Below are 21,500 nucleotides of genomic sequence, written 5' to 3' on the forward strand. Positions count from 1 at the left end.
AATGTTGAAAAATCTGAAAGTGAAATTAAGAAAACACTCCCATTTACCATTGCAACAAAAAGAATAAAATATCTAGGAATAAACCTACCTAAGGAGACAAAAGACCGTATGCAGAATATTATAAGACACTGATGAAAGAAATTAAAGATGATCCAAGTATTTATTTTCTAATTCTTTGTTTCTTGCATGTAGAAACACAATTAATTTTTATATATAGACCTTGACACACTGCTCAATTCACCTATTGGATCTAGCAGAATTTTTATAGAATCCTTTAGAGTTTCTGAAAATAAAATTTTACCTCTATTTCTGTTGATCTTTTTACTTTTCTGCCTAATTACATTGTCTTGGACTTCAGTAGAATGTTGAATAGAATTGGTAAGAACAGACTTCATTCAGTATTTTAACAGTAAGTTAAATTTGGTGTAGATTTTTCTTAGACGCTTTTATCAAATCAGAGAATCTTTTTTAGTTTGCCTACAGTTTTTGTTTTTGTCATAGTTGGGTGTTAAATATGTTCATATGATTTTTTGTACCTATTTTGTACATATTTTCTGTACCTCCTCTGCACCTGACCATGTGATTATTTTTTATTCGGTTTGTGTGATGAGTTATATTGACTGGTTTTTCAATGTTAAACCAAACATGCATTCCTAGGATAATCCTTGGTTATTCATATCATATTATCCTATTAATATACTGCTGAATTAAATTTGCTGATATTTGGTTAAGAAATTTTGTGCCTATGTTAATGAGAGGTATTAGTCTATAGTTGATTTTATTTTGCTATGGGTTTGTCATCATTTAATATCAGAGTTATGCTGCTATACTGGTCTCATAAAATGAGTTGGGAAGTGTTCTTTCCTCTTGTATTTCCTGAAAGAGTTTGAGTAAGATTGGCCCGGGGGGGTGGGTGTCAAAAATCAATTTGTTTACCAGTTTTCATCAGTTTAGTAAGTTGTGTTTTTGAGGAATTTGTCTATTTCATCTACATCATCAGGTGTGGGCTTAATTATGTCCATAATAGTTCCTTACTATCTTTCTAATTACTATAGGATTTATGGTCATATTGCCTATTATATTTTGGATATTTATATTTGTGTGTTTTTTTCCTAGCTCAGTGTTTTTAGGGTATATAAATTTTAATAATCTTTTCAAGAACCAACCTAGCTTGAAGGATTTTCTCTTTATTTCCATACAAATAATTTCTGTTCTCTATTATCTTCTCCTGTCTATTGATATTGTGTTTATGTTGCTTAGATCATTGATTTTAGAACTTTTTGTTTTCATATGTTTTACTATATATATTATATATCTCACAATACATTGCTGTTGATTTTGCTTCAGTCAAGCATCTTTCAAAGAATTGGGTAAAATTGAAAAGAAAAAGATATACCTTTCTTAATCATTTCCAGAACTCTTCAATCCTTCTGTAGATTCAAGTTTCCAACTAGTGGTGTTTATCTCCAGCCTGAAGAACTTCCTTTTATTTCTTGTGGTATAGTTATAACTAATAGCAAGTTTTCTCCGTTTTTGTTTGTTGGAAAATGGCTTTATTTCATCTTCATTTTTAAAGATTTTTTTGCTGAATATAGAATTCCAGATTAGCCATTTTGGCTCACTGGCAAAGCTCTCATATTATAATGTGAAATAAATGGGGAAAAAATTAAAGCTATACCTCTTAAAGCTCCATCTTTGCCTTATCCTTGTGCTTGGAGTTTTCAAAGAAATACAGATCAAGAGACATAAATTGCTGTGACAACTAAATACAAATCCTGACATATTTCTTTGCAGTCAGAGGGCTTATGGAAGTAAAACTGACTCGTGAAAGACCCTGTAACAGCTTTAGAGATGATCCAGAAGATGATTAAAGGACTGGAAACCAAGACTGACTCTGAGAGGTTAATAAAGCTGGAACTATACAACTTGATGAACAAAAAAACTCCACAGTCATTTCATGCCAGTCTTTTAAAATTTTTTTTACTTTAAGTACAGTTGATTTATAATACAATATTAGTTTCAGGTGTACAACATAGTGATTCAATATTTTTATAAATTAAACTCCATTTAAAGTTATTACAAAATAATGGCTATATTTCCTTGTGCTATATGATATACCCTTGTTGCTTACTTATCTGATACAAAGTAGTTTATATCTCTTAATACCTTATGCCTATCTTGCTGCTTCCCCCTTTCTTCTCCCCACTGTAATCACTAGTTTGTTCTCTGTATCTGTTTAGTTGTATTCATTTATTTTATTTGTTTTATTTTTTAGATTCCACATATAAATGATAACATAGATTATTTGTCTTTCTCTGTCTGGCTTATTTCACTAAGCATAATACCCTCTATGTCCATCCACGTTCTTGCAAATAGCAGAATTTCATTCTTTTTTATGGCTGAGCAACATTCCATTGTGTGTGTGTATGTATTTCACATCATCTTTATCCATTTATCTGTTGATGGACACTTGGGTTGCTTTCATATCTTGGGTATTGTAAATAATGCTGCTATGAACATTGAGGTGCATGTATCTTTTCGAATTAGTGTTTTTGTTTTATTTTTTGATATATACCCAGGAGTAGAATTGCTGGATCATACGGTAGTTCTATTTTTAGTTTTTTGAGGAACCTCCATACTGTTTTCCACAGTGGCTGCACCAATTTATATTCTCACAAACAGTGTACTAAGGTTCCTCTTCTCCACATCCTTGCCAACATTTGCTATTTGTAGACTTTTTAATGATAGTCATTTTGACAGGTGTGAGGCGATATCTTATTGTGGTTTTGATTTGTATTTCTCTAATGATTAGCGATGTTAAGCATCTTTTCATGTGCCTGTTGGCCATTTGTATATCTTCTTTGGAAAAATGTCTATTCAGGTCTTCTGTCCATTTTTTAATTGGATTTTTTTTGATATTAAGTTGTATGAGCTATTTATATGTTTTGAATATTAACCTCTTATGAGTCATATCATTTGCAAATATTTTCTCCATTCAGAAGTTTGTCTTTTTGTTTTGTCCATGGGTTTTTTTGCTGTGCAAAAGTTTTTAAGTTTAATTAGGCCCCATTTGTTTATTTTTACTTTTGTTTCTTTTGCCTTAGGAAACAGATCCAAAAAACATTGCTACAATTTATGTCAAAGAGTGTTCTGCCCATGTTTCCTTCTAGGAGTTGTATGGTTTTCAGCCTTACATTTAGGTCTTTAATCCACTTTCAGTTTATTTTTGTATATGGTATTAGAAAATGTCCTAATTTAATTCTTTTACATGTAGCTGTCCATGTGCCAGTCTTCAAATATACAAAGGGACTGTATTCAGTGAGTGGCAGCCAGCTGTTTGCAAACCCAGATGTGCATAGAACAAGATAAAATGGGTGTAAACTAAATTAGGAGGGACTTAATTTTGTTTGGAATAGTTTCTTATAAGCAATGAAGTTATTGAATAAATCTTCTTCTCTAAAAGTGATGAGAGTTTCTCCTTTATATTTAGAGGGCTCGCATGCTGCTGCTGAAGGAGATGCACAGATTATGTATCTTAAAGGTTCTTCTCACAACTTTCTATTGTCAAAACTTCAGTAGATGGGACTATCCCAAAGCAAGCTCTCCCTCCCTTTATAGGTTCTCATTTACCCCACCTAACAAAGCCATCTGTAAATTTTACATCTGTGAGAAATTTTTAGTATAGTAACGAAGCCTTCTGTGAACTAAGTTTGTCATTGAGACAGATAAGATTCTAGTTTCTGAACAGCCATTCAAAGAAAAAAATTAGCTGCACATAAAGAAATGTGGATAAATTATCATTACTGATATTTTTACTACAGAGTCTTTCCTTAAAATAATTTATCTTCAATTACTTTTTTTTCTAAAGACTTACATTTTAGACTTTGGCATTTGGTCCAATTCTGCATAATTTTGAATTACAGAAAAAAGAAGATGTATTAACTGACTGGTATGTTGTAAAAATCTTTTTCTAAGATGCAAGGAATAGATTGAATAGCTTTTTAAAATAGGTGTAAAATCTTTAAATCCCTGTTCTGTCACAGCTTTCCTCACAGAAATGACAGTAATCTGACTGAACTTCTTAACTAAATTATGCAGAATCATCCACATTAAGCAACACTCATTTTATTCATGGTATAGAGAATCATAGTCTGGCAGTGTTAAGCTCACAGTATAAACAAAGATATCGAGGTTAATTCCTTTGCCTGGTGTTACTTGCTAGGTCCTCTGGCAGAGCCCTGATTAGATCCCAGGCCTCTTGATTCCCAGGTTAATACAATTTCTAGTAAATCAGGCTGCTTCTAACCTATTGGTGTATGTCTCCTACAACTAATTCACCAACATTGGGTGAAGTCACTTAAATGATTATGTAGCCAAAATAGCTCTGAAGGAAACTTCCCTGGGAAGGTTTCAATACTTGCCTTTTAATATTCATTGTTCCTTCTGAATCCAAACAGGCTTGCTCTGAAAGTATTCTTCCCATAATCATTGGTCTTCAAAGCATACCTATTTTGAAATCAATACTTATTTAACAGCTGAAAAATATTCCTAATAAATTGTTTGGTGAGGAAAAACATTATACAACAAAATGTACACACACAAACACACACACAACACTTCTCTGAAAAAAGAAAGCAAACAAAAATATTGACCAGTCCCATCTCTGAGTGATCATATTTTGAGCGGTTCTTTTTTTCCGATTTCCTTGCTTAGCTATAATATGTAAAATCCAACAATAAACATATATTGCTTTTATGATGCCAAAAAAAAAAAAATCAAAAGGCTCTCAAGTCCCAGTCTTCTTGTGATTTTGATTGGGAACATAATTTAAAGTGAGCGTACTTGAGAACTCCTTAGCATTTTGTAGTTCAAATGGAGAGCAGCAATGAACAGCTAACATTTGAGGCTATCAGACAGTCTGCCTACTTGTGAACATTATTCTAAATATAATTTTCCAGTGAAATGATTTGGTTCTTAATACTGCTCAAATATGCCCTCAAATATTAATATCTTAGTGGCTAAAAAGCTACTCAAATTTGACATTCAGTATATTAGGTAATCTGAATTAAAAGCACTACATTCTGAAAGAAGGTTTGATTTTTATTAGGGCAAAAGCAGCCTACTAAAAAAATACATTCTTAGTTTTCAATGTATAATTATAATTCTATTGTATAAATGTCATTAATTTGCCTCTAAGATTGTAATTACTCACTATTTCATGATCTATTCAAATGGTTCAATCAACACTCTTTCACTAAGGAGGTAAAATCATAGAAATAAACCCAAAGTATAAAAGGAACATAAAACATTATTTTTACATTATGGTGCTTGTTGAACGTATTTTAGGAATAGATGTCCTTGTAAACTCTTGGCGTGTCAGTATATAATGAATCACCCTTAGGACCTATGACATCTTTAAATCTAACCTAACTTTTAATCACTAGTGTAAGTCTGCTTACTGGTATTTGGTTTTCAGTATAAGGCAATGTACCAGAATCTTGTTTAAAGTGGATTTTTATATTCTTGAAGCAAACCAGAGGTATAGCTCTATTTGAATGGTCCCTGCTTTGACTAAAATCATTGAGGCTGGAAAGATTTTTATGTAACAATTTGTTTAAGAGCTCCAAATCAAACTCTGCCGATTATTAATAATCAATTAGTAAATCAACACTGGGACTTCTTTTCTCTGGAACCAAAACTTTAACCCTATCGCTCTCGTTATCTGATTTAATCTTCATCCCATTAGTCATTCTTATTATTTCCTGGATTGTTCTGTGTATCATTTCCAGCTGAGTTCTTCTGAAATTATTTCTTTGTTATTACCACGATAGCTCAGCTGTGGAGAGGCCTTCATATGACTGGAAATCTTAGGCCTCTTGGGGCTTGCTAAGGAATGTCTAAAATCCCACTGCTCCAAATACATCTCCACTGTTTCACTGTTTTAAAACTGTTCCCTTGGTAATCTGGAGAGTGTTAAGAGGTAGGGAAGGAGGGAGAAGTAAATTCTCCCAATGGAGTAGAAATAGTTAAGGGCTGAATTTGAGAAATTGTGTCTCCCAGCATAATGTTGGTTTGGGCTCTGGTGTCAAGATTATATCTAGGAATATGAACATCTGGGCCTAATGAGATATCAGCATGCATTTGGATCGTGAATAAACAACCTTTCTCCAACCTGGTCACCGCTGGCTACATCAATAAAAGGCTTGTCGATGATTACAAAAATCATTCTCTGACACCTATTGACCAACTATCTTCCCCAAACAGGGCATATTTAATCACTCTGGAAAGCAATTCCATTCATGGATTATAGTAAAAATGAGATAGGCAATTTCTAGCTGTTTTTTGCCCCAAAACAGTCACACACACACACAAACACACACACACACACACACACACACACATCCCTTGTGTAGAGAGCTCTTCTGCTTCTTGGCATACCCATCAACCTCACTGGAGGGGTCCTGAGGAAGGATTTCACACACAACTGACTGGACTAGCAATATTAGTGACTGCTATTCTGACAGCTTTTAAAATGCAAGTGTTATTCAAGGTGAGAAATATATCCTCCTCTTAACAGGCCTTTTCTTCGTTGACTCTGGTTGTTTTTGGCAGAGCCCAAAGGACACATATGTTTTAAAGACAAGAACTGGGGAGGAAAGGTCGCAATTACAAGTGTGTTGCTTCCACAGAGCACAGACGGGAGGCAGCCTAGGAGCTGAGGGAGGGGCTCTGAGTGGAGGAGAAATGCCGGTGTGACTCCACCCCCTTAGGCTTCTGCACAGCCCATGTCCCGTCCGATATGAACAGGTCTGGTCACACCCTCAAACGATTTCTAAGCTTTCTGTCAATAACCTAGGATTCACAGAGTATGAGAGTGAATCTTTTCCTTCTTCCCTCTGTACTTAGTGGTTAACTCGAGAAAAAAAATGTAGTCTTTGTTTCCAACGTTGTTTTAGGAATATCAGGAAATTTATTTGAACAAGATGTGTTAACATATTATTCCTATGTAAATGAAACAAGTATGGAAGTCAGGGGGATAAAAAAATACAAAAGATTAAAAGCATTAAAAATTATTCTAAATCGGGTAAAGTCTGGATCTGAGGTGCTGCAAAGTCCCTTCCAACTCTGAGATTCTAAAGCTTTATCACCTATATTTGTATGGCATATCAAATTTACAAAGTACTTTCACATTTATTTTCTAATTTGAATTTTACAATTACCTTAAGTCAAAACACATGAGCCCCACAGATAAAGAAACTGAGGCCGAGAGATTTTGGATGATTCTTCCAAAGTCACCAACTCCTTGCAACGGTTGAATTCTGATTATGATCAAGGTTTCCCAACTCCCAATCCAATGTTTTACGGCCTTTAATTCACACAGTACTCCATGCAAAGATATGAGATAAGTTATACCAACATATTGGAAAGCCTCTTGGCTAAGATAGGGTTCTAAATGAGCAAATTTGTGCAGATAAACTCACTAAAGCTGTTTTTATTCTGTTGCCTTATTTGCATGCCAAAATCTGGTAGACATATGGTCCCGACCTTCAAGAATATTAGCTGTTAAAGATAATAGAATTATAAATTAGTTCCCTTTCCACTTATATTATTTAGACTCACTCAACAAACAAGGGGCAAATATACTCAGGTTCCGGGTGGGGTTTATAGTTGGGATAAAAGGAGAAGTAAGAAAGGAACCTGATCTCCTAAGGCTTTAAGGAGAACTGGGACATCATTACAATGATTACAACTGCATCTTCACAGTTCGGGATCCACAAAAGCTGGAGAAGTGAGAGAGCATCTCTGGGAAGCCAGCGTGAATGCACATCTCCTGTGCCCAGGACTCACCTTTACAGCCCTGCTTCTTTCTCTGGTTGTTTCTTTATCTTCCATGTAAATTAACCTGTCTCTACACTCCTTTTCTCTGTCTCATATCTTTTATTGATTTGAGCTGATTATTATTGCCTTCTTGGCTAATATTATTACCCAAAGTAATATATTACCTTCTTTAATTTTTCTGAGCTATTCTACTTTTGACTTACCTCTGCTTAGAGGATCAGTTTGAATGTGTTAGTTACCAGGACAGACTTACTGGGGCTCTGACCACCTTTATATATAGGTCTATTGCCTATATCTTTGGCTCATGTCCCCCATCCTCAGCTTTCCCAAGGGTTGTGAGGTCACGTGGCACAAACCATAGTTACCATAAGCAAGGACTATTTTTTTTGGCAGTGTTTTTATTTCTTTTTATTTTTTTAAACTTTTTATTTTATATTGGCGTATAGTTGATTAACAATGTTGTGATACTTTCAGGTGTACAGCAAAGTGATTCAGTTATACCTATACATGTATCTATTCTTTTCAAATTCTTTTCCCATTTAGGTTGTTATAGAATACTGAGCAGAGTTCCCTGTGCTCTACAGTAGGTCCTTGTTGGTTATCCTTCTTCAATAAAGCAGTGTGTACATGTCAATCCCAAACTCCCTAACTATCCCTCCCCCCAGCACTTCCTCCCTGGTAATCATAAGTTCATTTTCTAAGTCTGTGAGTCTGTTTCTGTTTCGTAAATAAGTTCATTTGTATCATTTTTTTTAGATTCCATATATAAGCGATATCATACGGTATTTCTCCTTCTCTGTCTGACTTACTTAACTCAGTGTGACAATCTCTAGGTCCATCCATGTTGCTGTAAATGGCATTATTTCATTCTTTTTAACAACTGAGTAATATTCTATTGTATATATGTACCATATCTTCTTTAACCATTCCTCTGTCGATCAACATTTAGGTTGCTTCTATGTCTTGGCTACTGTAAACAGTGCTGCAATGAACATTAGGGTGCATGTATCCTTTCGGACCATGTTAAGCAAGGACTTTATCCCAAGGATGGGGGCAGGCTAGAAGTCAGAGACCTCTCATGCACTATACTTCCTGGTGTTCCTTATTTTTTTAATCTTAACTTGCTAAATTTTTGTTTAAGTATTTCATTTTATTTTGAATAATCTGATTTATTGCTTCCTGTCTATTCTCTTGGACCCAGTTTCAAATAAACATATGTAAATTTAAATATTTTAGTAACACTTCAGACAGTAAGAAAATTGGATAGCAGTAATAACAAAATCAAATAAAGTAGAAGTCCTCTTACCTCATGCAATAAGGACCAGTAATTGGTTAGTAAAAAAGTCATTTAATGTGAGGGATATTTTTTAGATGATATATTGTTTAAAGATCATATTTTAACTTAATACACATAAATATCTTTTTATCAGAGTGTTCCGTAGTTGTCCATGTTGTATAAAGACCATCATTCCTAATACAACATCTCTAATTTCTAACTCTGACTTCTTTAAAGTAAAATGAAAATTTAACACATTTGCAAATTAATGTTGGTGCGTAAGTCTTAAGATTTTGAGAAAATTTTCCCAATCATTTATAAATTTCTTATCTATACCTCATTTACAAAGAAAATTTCATTTAGAACCACAGATTATCATGCCTTAATCAGAGAACTGGACTTAGTTTTGATAGAAATAACTTTGTTTTCCACTCATGTTTTACTCAGTTACATATTTGAATGCATTAAAAATTTTAAAATAAAACCATTTAAAATAACATTAAAATATTAAGTAACATAAGGCAGCAACAAAAGTGATTCTTGATATGTCTGTGACACAACTGATGGAAACAATAGTACCAATATGGCTTGGAGAATAAAGTAGTCTTCCGGTCATGAGTGTTTGCTGTGCCATGAGCCTCAGTCACTGTGCTTTACAGAGAGAAGAGAGAGAATCCATTCAACCAGCAAGTGAGCTAAGGAGTTTTCCTGAACATATATACTCAACATGATTCATAATTTCTCTTAGGTTATAATAACATGTAAGGTTTAAAACGGAGAGGAAATTCCACTGGTGAATTTTAAATAAAAGTGATTTCCGTTAGAAGAATACAAAAGAACACACAATTAAGGCTGGTCAGTATAGGTAAATAAACAATAAGAAACAGAAATAGGAACCTCCTCAGAATACACACAGAAATAAAATCCAAGTGAATGAAGTAAAAGTAGACTTCTGTTTGCCAAAAATTCAAGAAGCAGAGAAGATGTAGGAGTATTTCATAACAGACATTCTTTAAATGCACTGGAAAACCAGGGAAACCAAAAAAAGAGAAACAAATACCACGTACATGAGCTGAGGCGTAGCTGCTCTTGGAGATGTGCTAATCTTGGATTTTAACACAGATTGAAACAGTAGCAGAGACACCGGAATTCAGAAATGCAACGAGTTGGAACTGAGATCACCAATATAAGTTGGAACCTGAAGGGCCTGCACTCAATGAAAAGGTTAAAAAGAAAAAGGAAAAGGAGAGCCTCCGGGCACAGGGAGAATGTAAGGAAGTTTACTTTAGTTTGGATTTTGAGGGGCTAAAAAAAAATTTCCCTGCATTGGGGCTGTACCAAACGTTGTCTGGTTTGGACAAGAAATCGCCATAGAAATCGCTCTTACACCAGGAATACTTCTGCTAAGAGTCATGGGATTAAAAAAACATAAAAATTCCCTGATAGGACATGGTTTCAACCTAGGCTGCACAGGATTCCTATGAGAATGAAAATGAGTTTACAGTGCAATTATAAAATAACAGGAAACAATCTACCAGGAATCGGACAGCATATACAACAGGAGATTTCAAATCCCAATAATAGCGGAAGATAGAATGATCTGACAGAGATTCTGAAGTAAATTGTTAAGATGATTAAAGAGAAAAAAAAAACTAGAATTGAAGATGTAGACAAAAGGACACAAAAGCATACGAAAATAAGATGTAGTGATAAATGGATATAGAGGTGGCCAGATGGACAAATATGTGTACATCAAGTGTTGTAAAATGTTCATAGTAGAATATAGCTGGTGGTTATACAGGTGTTCAATGTAAAGTGACTTCTTATCTGTTTGAAATTTTTCATAGTAAAATACTGGGAGAAATATACCACGAACAAAGAATGACAAGATATAAAAAGAATCAACTCAACAACTATAAAAGCTGGAGAAATATTTACAAAACTGTTTGCAGGCATTAGCCATCAGCCAAGGACCACAATAAAATACCGAGGACCACAATAAAACTGAAAAAAGCAAGTTTGGGAACAAATAAGAACCATCTCACCAGAAGTACACAACTCAAATGATAGAGACCAAAGTTTAGCATAGAGCACTGGCAGTGGTCCTCAGATTGTGGTCCCCTGACTAACAGCATCACCATCACCTAGAAACTTGTTAAAAAAGCAAATATTCAGGCTCCTCCACAGAACCACTGAATCAGAAACTCCAGGGGTAGAGCCCAGCGCTCTGATTCTGATGCTCTCTTATGCATCAGAGAATCACTGGTTATAGGGAAATAGAACTTCTGATATAAGGTAGCTAACAAAAAATTAATGATAACATTAATGATTACACATAATCTTGAGAGAATTCCCTTTCAAGTCCAAAATGAGTAGTATTATCACTTCTTTCAATGGAGTACTTGCAAATAATTTTACTTTCTACATTAAAAATGTTGGTGAGGGCTTCCCTGGTGGCGCAGTGGTTGAGAATCTGCCTGCCAATGCAGGGGACACGGGTTCGAGCCCTGGTCTGGGAAGATCCCACATGCCACGGAGCAACTGGGCCCGTGAGCCACAATTACTGAGCCTGCGCGTCTGGAGCCTGTGCTCCGCAACAAGAGAGGCCGCGATGGTGAGAGGCCTGCGCACCGCGATGAAGAGTGGTCCCCACTTGCCGCAACTAGAGAAAGCCCTCGCACAGAAACGAAGACCCAACACAGTCATAAATAAATAAATAAATAAATAAAAGAACGAAAAAAAAAAAAAAATGTTGGTGAATTTTATTGTCAAACTATTAAAACTGATAAGGAAGTTCAGCAAAGTCATGCTGGATATAGGATTAATTCACAAGTTATATAAAATTCAAATGTGCTTCTACAAGGCAGAACTATTTATAAAATGTAATTTTTAAAAGATATTTATTATATTTATTATTTGTTATAAATATATTGTATTTATTATACTTATTATAACCCAACTATAACAAATCTAAACCTAGTAATCTACATTATAATAACTTTCACTATGTTTATATTATTCATTCACAGCTCAGCTACCACTACATTATCACCATTACACGCAGGAAACAAAATACCTATTATCACAACCCTTACCCTAGCTACCCTGCTATCAATAGGAGGACGCCTGCCACTATCAGGGTTCATACCCAAATCAATAATCATCCAAGAAATGACAAAAAAAACCCGCATTATTTTGCCCACACTAATAGCTATCACAGCACTACTTAACTTGTATTTCTACATGCGACTCACTCCACAGCACTGATCATGTTCCCCTCCACAAACAACACAAAAATAAAATGGCAATTTGACTCTACAAAGCAAATAACCCTCCTACCAACCATGATCATAATATGCACTATACGCCTACCCCTCACGCCAATACTATCAGTATTGGAATAGGAATTCAGGTTAAACCAAACCAAGGGCCTTCAAAGCCCTAAGCAAGTATAATTTACTTAATTCCTGCCTAATAAGAATTGCAAGACTATATCCTACATCAACTGAATGCAAATCAAACACTTTAATTAAGCTAAATCCTCCCTAGACTGGAGGGATACATCTCCCAGGAATTTTTAGTTAACAGCTAAATACCCTGGTCAATGGGCTTCAATCTACTTCTCAAGCGGCCAGGGAAAAAAAAGGACTTCGAGATGGGATAATCCTATTATCTCAGAAGTCCTCTTTTTTACCGGCTTCTTTTGAGCCTTCTACCACTCAAGCCTCGCCCCTACACCTGAATTAGGCGGGTGCTGGCCGCCAACAGGCATTCGCCCTCTAAATCCACCAGAAGTACCGCTCCTTAACACTTCCATGCTACTAGCCTCTGGTGGATCTACTACTTGAGCCTACCACAGCCTTATGGAGGGAAACCGCAAGCATGCAGTCCAAGCCCTTTTTATTACAATCGCCCTAGGCATATATTTTACACTCCTGCAAGCCTCAGAGTACTATGAAACACCCTTTACAATTTCAGACAGAGTATACGAATCAACTTTCTTCATAGCCACAGGATTCCACGGACTGCACGTAATTACTGGGTCCACCTTCCTCATTATCTGTTTCCTACGCCTATCAACATATCACTTCACGTCCAACCATCACTTCGGCTTTGAAGCTGCTGCTTGATACTGGCATTTTGTAGATGTTGTATGACTATTCCTTTACGTATCTATCTATTGATGAGGCTCATAATACTTTTAGTATTAATTAGTACAATGGACTTCCAATCAGCTTCGGTATAACCCGAAAAAGAATAATAAACTTAATACTGGCCCTATTGACAAACACAGCACTGGCCTCATTGCTCGTACTCATCGCTTTCTGACTCCCCAAGCTGAATATTTATACAGAAAAAACAAGGCCTAATGAATGTGGATTTGACCCCATAGGATCAGCCCACTTGCCTTTTTCTATAAAATTCTTCCTAGTAGCAATCACATTTCTTCTCTTCGACCTAGAGATTCCCCTTCTACTGCCCTTCCCCTGAGCACCTCAAACAAATAAACTAAAACCAGTACTCACCATAGCCCTGCTCCTAATCTCATTATTGGCAATTAGCCTGGCCTATGAATGAACTCAAAAGGCCCTAGAATAAATTGAATATGGTATTTAGTTTAAAACAAATGATTTCGACTCATTAGATTATGACTAAATTCATAATTACCAAGTGCCTTTAGTATATATAATTATTATTATAGCTTTCACAGTATCTCTTGTAGGACTGCTAATATATCGATCCCACTTAATATCCTCACTATTATGTCTAGAAGGCATAATATTATCGCTATTCTTCATGGCAACCCTAATGATCCTAAATTCACACTTCACTTTAGCCAGCACAATACCAATCATCCTGTTAGTGTTCGCAGCCTGCGAGGCCACACTCAGATTATCCTTACTAGTAATAGTATCAAACACATATGGCACTGACTACGTACAAAACCTTAACCTCTTCCAATGCTAAAATTTATTGTCTCTATGATTATATTAGTACCCCTGACTTGGTTATCAAAAAATAATATAATTTGAATTAACTCTACAGCCCATAGCCTACTAATTAGCCTCACAAGCCTGCTTCTCCTTAATCAGTTTAATGATAATAGCCTTAATTTCTCATTAATGTTCTTTTCCAACTCCTTGTCTACACCACTATTGATCTTAACGATATGACTCCTACCACTAATATTAATAGCCAGCCAATCTCACCTGCTCAAAGAGTCACTGACCCCCAAAAAACTATATATCACTATACTAATCATATTACAAACATTTTTAATCATAACATTTACAACCACAGAACTAATTTTATTTTACGTTATATTCGAGGCTACACTAGTTCCTATACTCATTATCATCACTCGATGAGGTAACCAGACAGAACACCTTAATGCAGGACTCTACTTTTTATTCTACACACTAGTCGGGCCGCTCCCACTTCTAGTAGCATTAGTGTATATCCAAAACACTACAGGCTCTCTAAATTTCTTAGTACTCCAATATTGAACCCAAGCACTACCCAATTCCTGATCTAATGCTTTCATATGACTAGCCTGCATAATAGCTTTTATGTTAAAAATACCCCTCTATGGCCTCCACCTTTGACTACCCAAAGCACATGTAGAAGCCCCCATCGCAGGCTCTATAGTCCTTGCAGCCTATTACTAAAACTTGGGGGCTACTGCACACTGCAAATTACAGCAATACTCAACCCGCTGACAGAATGCATAGCATATCCCTTTCTTATGCTTTCCCTATGAGGAATAATCATAACCAGTTCAATCTGCACCAAACAGACCTAAAATCACTTATCACATATTCTTCCATCAGCCATATAGCGCTTTTCATTGCAGCTATTCTTATCCAGACGCCTTGAAGTTATATAGGAGCCACTGCTTTAATAATCGCCCACGGCCTCACATCATCTATGCTACTCTGCCTAGCAAACTCAAATCACGCATGAGTCCATAGCTGAGCAATAATCTTAGTCTAAGGCCTACAAACCTTCCTCCCACTAACAGCCACTTGATGACTGCTAGCAAGCCTAACAAACTTAGCCTTATCCCCAGCTATTAGTCTGGTTGGAGAGTTGTTTGTGGTTATATCGTCCTTCTTGTGATCAAATTTTACCATTATCTTAATAGGAGCCAACATTGTAATTACAGCCTTATACTATCTATATATATTAATTACAACAGAATGTGGTAAATACACACACCATATTAATAACATTACACCCTCTTTCACACGAGAAAATGCCCTTATAGCCCTTCATGTTTTATCCCTCCTACTCTTGTCACTAAACCCCAAAATTATCCTAGGCCCCCTGTATTGTAAATATAGTTTAAAAAAAACACTAGATTGTGAATCTTGTAACAGAAGACTGAAACTTCTTATTTACCGAGAAAGTATGCAAGAACTGCTAATTCATGCTCCCATGCCTAACAGTATGGCTTTTTCAAGCTTTTAAAGGATAGTAGTTATCCGTTGGTCTTAGGAACCAAAAAATTGGTGCAACTCCAAGTAAGAGTAACAAACCTATTTTCCTCTTTCACTCTGGTCACACTGCTTATACTAACAATCCCAATTATAGTAACTAATACAGATCTTTACAAAAGCAACAAATATTCATCATATGTAAAAAATACTGTCTCGTGTACTTTCATTACCAGCCTAATTCCAAGAATAATATTTGTCCACACAGGCCAAGATATAGTTATTTCAAACTGACATTGGATCACTGTTCAAATGCTTAAATTAACACTTAGCTGCAAAATAGATTACTTCTCAATAATATTCATACCAGTAGCATTATTTGTCACATGGTCCATTATGGAGTTCTCAATGTGATGCACACACTCAGATCCCTACATTAACCAGTTCTTCAAATATCTACTCCTCTTCCTCATCACCATGCTAATTCTTGTTACTGCCAACAACCTCTTCCAACTTTTTACTGGGTGAGAGGGAGTTGGAATTATATCCTTCCTGCTCATTGGGTGGTGAGACAGGCGAACAGAAGCAAACACAGTTGCTCTCCAGGCAATCCTATATAACCGCATTGGGGATATTGGATTTATTGTATCAATAGCATGATTCCTGTTTAACCTAAACACATGAGACCTGCAACACATTTTTATACTAGACTTAAATCACTCAAATCTCCCCCTCATAGGACTCGTACTAGCTGCAGCTGGAAAATCAGCCCAATTTGGACGTCACCCCTAAATCCCCTCAGCAATAGAAGGCCCTACTCCTGTATCAGCCTTCTCCACTCAAGCACAATAGTTGTAGCAGGAATCTTCTTGCTTATTAGATTTTACCCTTTAACAGAAAACAATGAACTTATTCAAACCATAACACTATGCTTGGGAGCCCTTACCACCCTATTCACAGCAATATGTGCCCTCACCCAAAACGACATTAAAAAAAATGGTCGGTCGCTTTCTCCACTTCAAGCTAATTAGGCCTAATAATGGTAACAATTGGCATCAGCCAACCCTATCTAGCGTTCTTGCACATCTGCACACATGCTTTTTTTAAGGCCTGCTATTCATATGCTCCAGATCTATTATTCACAGCCTGAATGACGAACAAGATATTCGAAAAATAGGAGGCCTATTCAAAGCTCTACCTTTCACCACAACAGCCCCTATTATTGGAAGTTTAGCACTGACAGGAATGCCTTTCCTCACCAGCTTCTATTCTAGAGACCTGATCATCGAAACTGCTAACATGTCTTGTACCAATGCCTGAGCCCTGCGAATAATGCTAGTTGCCACCTCCCTCACGGCTGTCTATAGTGCTTGCGTTATCTTCTTCGCACTGCTAGGACAACCTCCCTTCTCTCCCTTAACCTCAATCAATGAAAACAACCCACTCCTAATTAACTCCATCAAACGCCTATTAATTGGAAGTGTCTTTGCCAGGTTTATTATCTCCAGCAACATCTCCCCAACAAAGGTCCCCCTAAAAACCATGCCCCTATACCTAAAATTAACTGCCCTTACAGTGACCATCCTGGGCTTTGTACTAGCACTTGAAATTAATCTTAACACACAAAACTTAAAATTTATTTACCCTTCAAATACCCTCAAATTCTCTAGTCTTTTAGGATATTTCCCCCATTATCATGCACCATTTACCTCCCTACCTAGACCTATCAATAAGCCAAAAATCAGCATCCTCTCTCTTAGACTTAATCTGACTAAAAAAGATTTTACCAAAAACCACATCCCTTATCCAATTAAATCTCCATGCTAGTCTCAAGCCAAAAAGGCCTTATCAAACTATATTTCCTATCGTTCCTTATTACCCTCATCTTTAGCATGCTTTTATTTAATTACCACAAGTAGTCTCTGTAATAACTACAACACCAATAAACAGTGACCAGCCAGTAAGAATTACCAACCAGGTACCATAACCATATAATGCTGCAAACCCCATAGCTTCCTTGCTAAAAAAACCAGAATCACCAGTGTCATAAATAACCCAGTTTCCCAGCCCATTAAACACAACCTCCACCTCTTCATCCTTTAAAACATACAGCACCATTAAAAACGCTATTACCAATCCTGAAAGAAGTGTCCCCAAAACAATTTTATTAGGAACCCAAACTTCAGGATACTGCTCAGTGGCCATAGCCATCATATAACCAAACATATCCAAAATCCCTCCTAAATAAATCAGAAACACCATCAAGCCTATAAAAATGAACCACCAAAATTCAACACAATCCCACACCCAGCACCGCCACTCACAATCAACCCAAAGCCCCCATATATAGGTGAAGGTTTTGAAGAAAACCCCACAAAACTAATCACAAAAATAACCCTTAAAATAAATACAATATATGTCATCATCATTCCCACATGGATTCTAACCATGACTAATGACATGAAAAATCATCGTCATTCAACTATAAGAACACCAATGAGCAACATCTGAAAATCACACCCACCAATAAAAATCATCAACAGTGCATTTATTGACCTCCCAACCTCATCAAATATCTCGTCATGATGAAATTTTGGTTCTCTATTAGGTATTTGTTTAATTCTACAAATCCTAACAGGCTTGTTCTTAGCAATACACTACACACAAGATACAATAACTGCCTTCTCATCAGTAACACACAACTGCCGAGACGTTAACTATGGATGAATCATTTGATACATCCATGCAAACGGAGCTTCCATATTCTTTATTTGCCTTTACATTCACATAGGACGTGGTCTATATTATGGATCCTACACCTTTCTAGAAACATGAAACATTGGAATTGTTCTGCTATTTACAGTTATAGCCACTGCATTCATAGGCTACGTACTACCATGAGGACAAATAGCATCTTGAGGAGCAACAGTCATTACCAACCTTCTCTCAGCAATCCCATATATTGACACTACTCTTGTTGAATGGATCTGAGGTGGCTTTTCCGTAGATAAGGCAACTCTTCCACGATTTTTTGCCTTCCATTTTATTCTCCCTTTCATCATTACAGCACTAGCAACTGTCCACCCACTATTTCTCCATGAAACAGGATCCAACAACCCCACAGGAATCCTGTCCAACATAGACAAAATTCCATTCCACCCCTATTACACAATCAAAGACATCTTAGGCTCCCTGTTACTAATTCTAGCCTCACTAATACTAGTCCTATTCTCACCCAACTTACTAGTTGTCTCCCCGACAACTATACCCCAGCAAACCCACTCAACACACCACCACACATTAAACCAGAGTGATATTTTCTATTTGCATATGCAATTCTACGAACAATCCCTAACAAACTAGGAGCCCTAGCCTTAATACTTTCAATCCTAATTTTAATATTTGTCCCAATACTCCACACATCCAAACAACTAAGTATAACATTCCGACCCCTTAGCCAATGCTTATTTTGAGTGCTAGTAGCAGATCTACTAACACTAACATGAATCAGAGGGCAACCTGTAGAACACCCCTTCATCATTATAGGACAACTAGCATCGATTTTATGCTTTCTTCTAATCCTAGTACTAATGCCAGTAACTAGCGTCATTGAAAACAATCTCCTAAAATGAAGAGTCCTTGTAGTATACCATATTACCCTGGGCTTGTAAACCAGAAAAGGAGAACAACACACCTCCCCAAGACTCAAGGAAGAAGCCCCAAGCTTTACCGCCAGCACCCAAAGCTGGAATACTACTTAAACTATTCCCTGAAATTTTATTATAGGACATTTACAGAACTGTTAAGTACTATGTCAGTATTAAAACAGTTCATCTTATCACAAACTATTATGTACATCGTGCATAACTGTACTACCACATCAATAAGTACATACACCCCATATGTATGTATTACATTTATGTATAATCGTGCATTACATTATTTACCCCATGCTTATAAGCATGTACATCATATTATTAGTATTATGTAGTACGTATAGATTATTAATTGTACATAGTACATTAAGTCAAATCATTCCCAGTCAACATGCCTATCCCGTCCATTAGACCACGAGCTTAAGCACCAGGTGGGGGTTTCTATTAATGAACTTTGTCAGACATCTGGTTCTTACTTCAGGGCCATCTCATCTAAAATGGCCCACTCTTTCCCCTTAAATAAGACATCTTGATGGACTAATGACTAATCAGCCCATGCTCACACATAACTGTGGTTTCATGCATTTGGTATTTTTTAATTTTTAGTGGGGGATGCTTGGACTCAGCTATGACCTTAAAAGGTCTTAACACAGTCAAGCAAATTGTAGCTGGACTTTAATTGAAAATTATTTACCAGCATCGACAATCCATGGTGTGCAATTCAGTCAGTGGTTATAGGACATAACAATATTATATGTATATACATGTGCAATCAACACTAGCATTCCACTTTCCCCACCTCATCTAAAATTAAGCACCCATCAAATCAGGCAACCTCAAAAAAACCCCCATCATACCAATAAACGATTTAGATATTCACTACCCATATAGACAGACATCCCCCTAGATTCATTAACCACTTTATCAAAAATTTAATACTAAATCTGACACAAACTACAGAACACAGCCATATAAATATCACCTGTACACAACAAGTTGATGTAGCTTAAATCTCTAAAGCAAGCACTGAAAATGCCTAGATGAGCTTGCTAGCTCCATAAACACACAGGTTTGGTCCCAGCCTTTCCATTAATTTTTAATAGAATTACGCATGCAAGTATCCACACTCCAGTGAGAATGCCCTCTAAATCACTAAGATTAAAAGGAGCAGGTATCAAGCACACTATACCAGTAGCTCATAACGCTTTGCTCGACCACATCCCGACGGGAGGCAGCAGTGATAAAAATTAAGCCATAAACGAAAGTTCGACTAAGACATGTTAATTAAGGTAGGTAAATTTCGTGCCAGCCACCTCGGTCATACGATTAACCCAAGTTAATAGAAATACGTCTTAAAGCGTGTTAAAGAGTAATACAAAATAAAGTTAAATTTTAATTAAGCTGTAAAAAGCCGTAATTAAAGATAGACTACGAAAGTGACTTTAGCACGTCCTGATTACATGACAGCTACGACCCAAACTGGGATTAGATACCGCACTATGTTTAGCCCTAAACCCAAATAATTATAAGAACAAGATTATTCACCAGAGTACTATTAGCAACAGCTGAAAACTCAAAGGACTTCGTGCTTCACACCCCTCTAGAGGAGCCTATCCTGTAACCGATAAACCCCGATAAACCTCATCAGCCCTTGCTAATCCAGTCTACATACCGCCATCTTCAGCAAACCCTAAAAAGGAATAAAAGTAAGCGCAACTATAGCACATAAAAACGTCAGCTCAAGGTGTAACCCATGGGGTGGGAAGAAATGAGCTACATATTCCACACCAAGAACATCTTCTTACCTGCACGAAAGTTTTTATGAAACCTAAACACCAAAGGAGGATTTAGTAGTAAATTAAGAGTAGAGTGCTTAATTGAGTAAGGCCATGAAGCACACACACACCGCCCGTCGCCCTCCTCGAGTATATAACAAAAATCATAACCTACTGGCAAATACTAGTTTATTCTGTGAAAGGAGATTAAGTTGTAACAAGGTAAGCATACTGGAAGGTGTGCTTGGATAAATCAAAGCATAGCTTAAATAAAGCACCTAGTTTACACCTAGGAGATTTCATAACCTATGAATGACTTGAACTAAATCTAGCCCACACCCCTTCCCATTATATTAGCATGAACTGATCAAATAAAACATTCACCTAACATTTAAATTATAGGAGATAGATTTAAATACTTATGGCACTATAGAGAAAGTACCATAAGGGAATGATGAAAGAAACGTTAAAAGTAACAGAAAGCAAAGCTTACCCCTTGTACCTTTTGCATAATGAT

At 36.4% G+C, this 21,500-nt stretch overlaps 1 pseudogene; it reads left to right on the forward strand.

Moving 5' to 3' along the window:
- The first annotated feature begins 13,878 nt into the window (after window positions 1–13,878).
- On the forward strand, window positions 13,879–17,471 carry LOC130708073 (NADH-ubiquinone oxidoreductase chain 5-like; annotated as a pseudogene).
- Window positions 17,472–21,500: the final 4,029 nt, after the last annotated feature.

Source organism: Balaenoptera acutorostrata, chromosome 4 (assembly GCF_949987535.1).
Source record: "Balaenoptera acutorostrata chromosome 4, mBalAcu1.1, whole genome shotgun sequence".
Taxonomy (NCBI): domain Eukaryota; kingdom Metazoa; phylum Chordata; class Mammalia; order Artiodactyla; family Balaenopteridae; genus Balaenoptera; species Balaenoptera acutorostrata.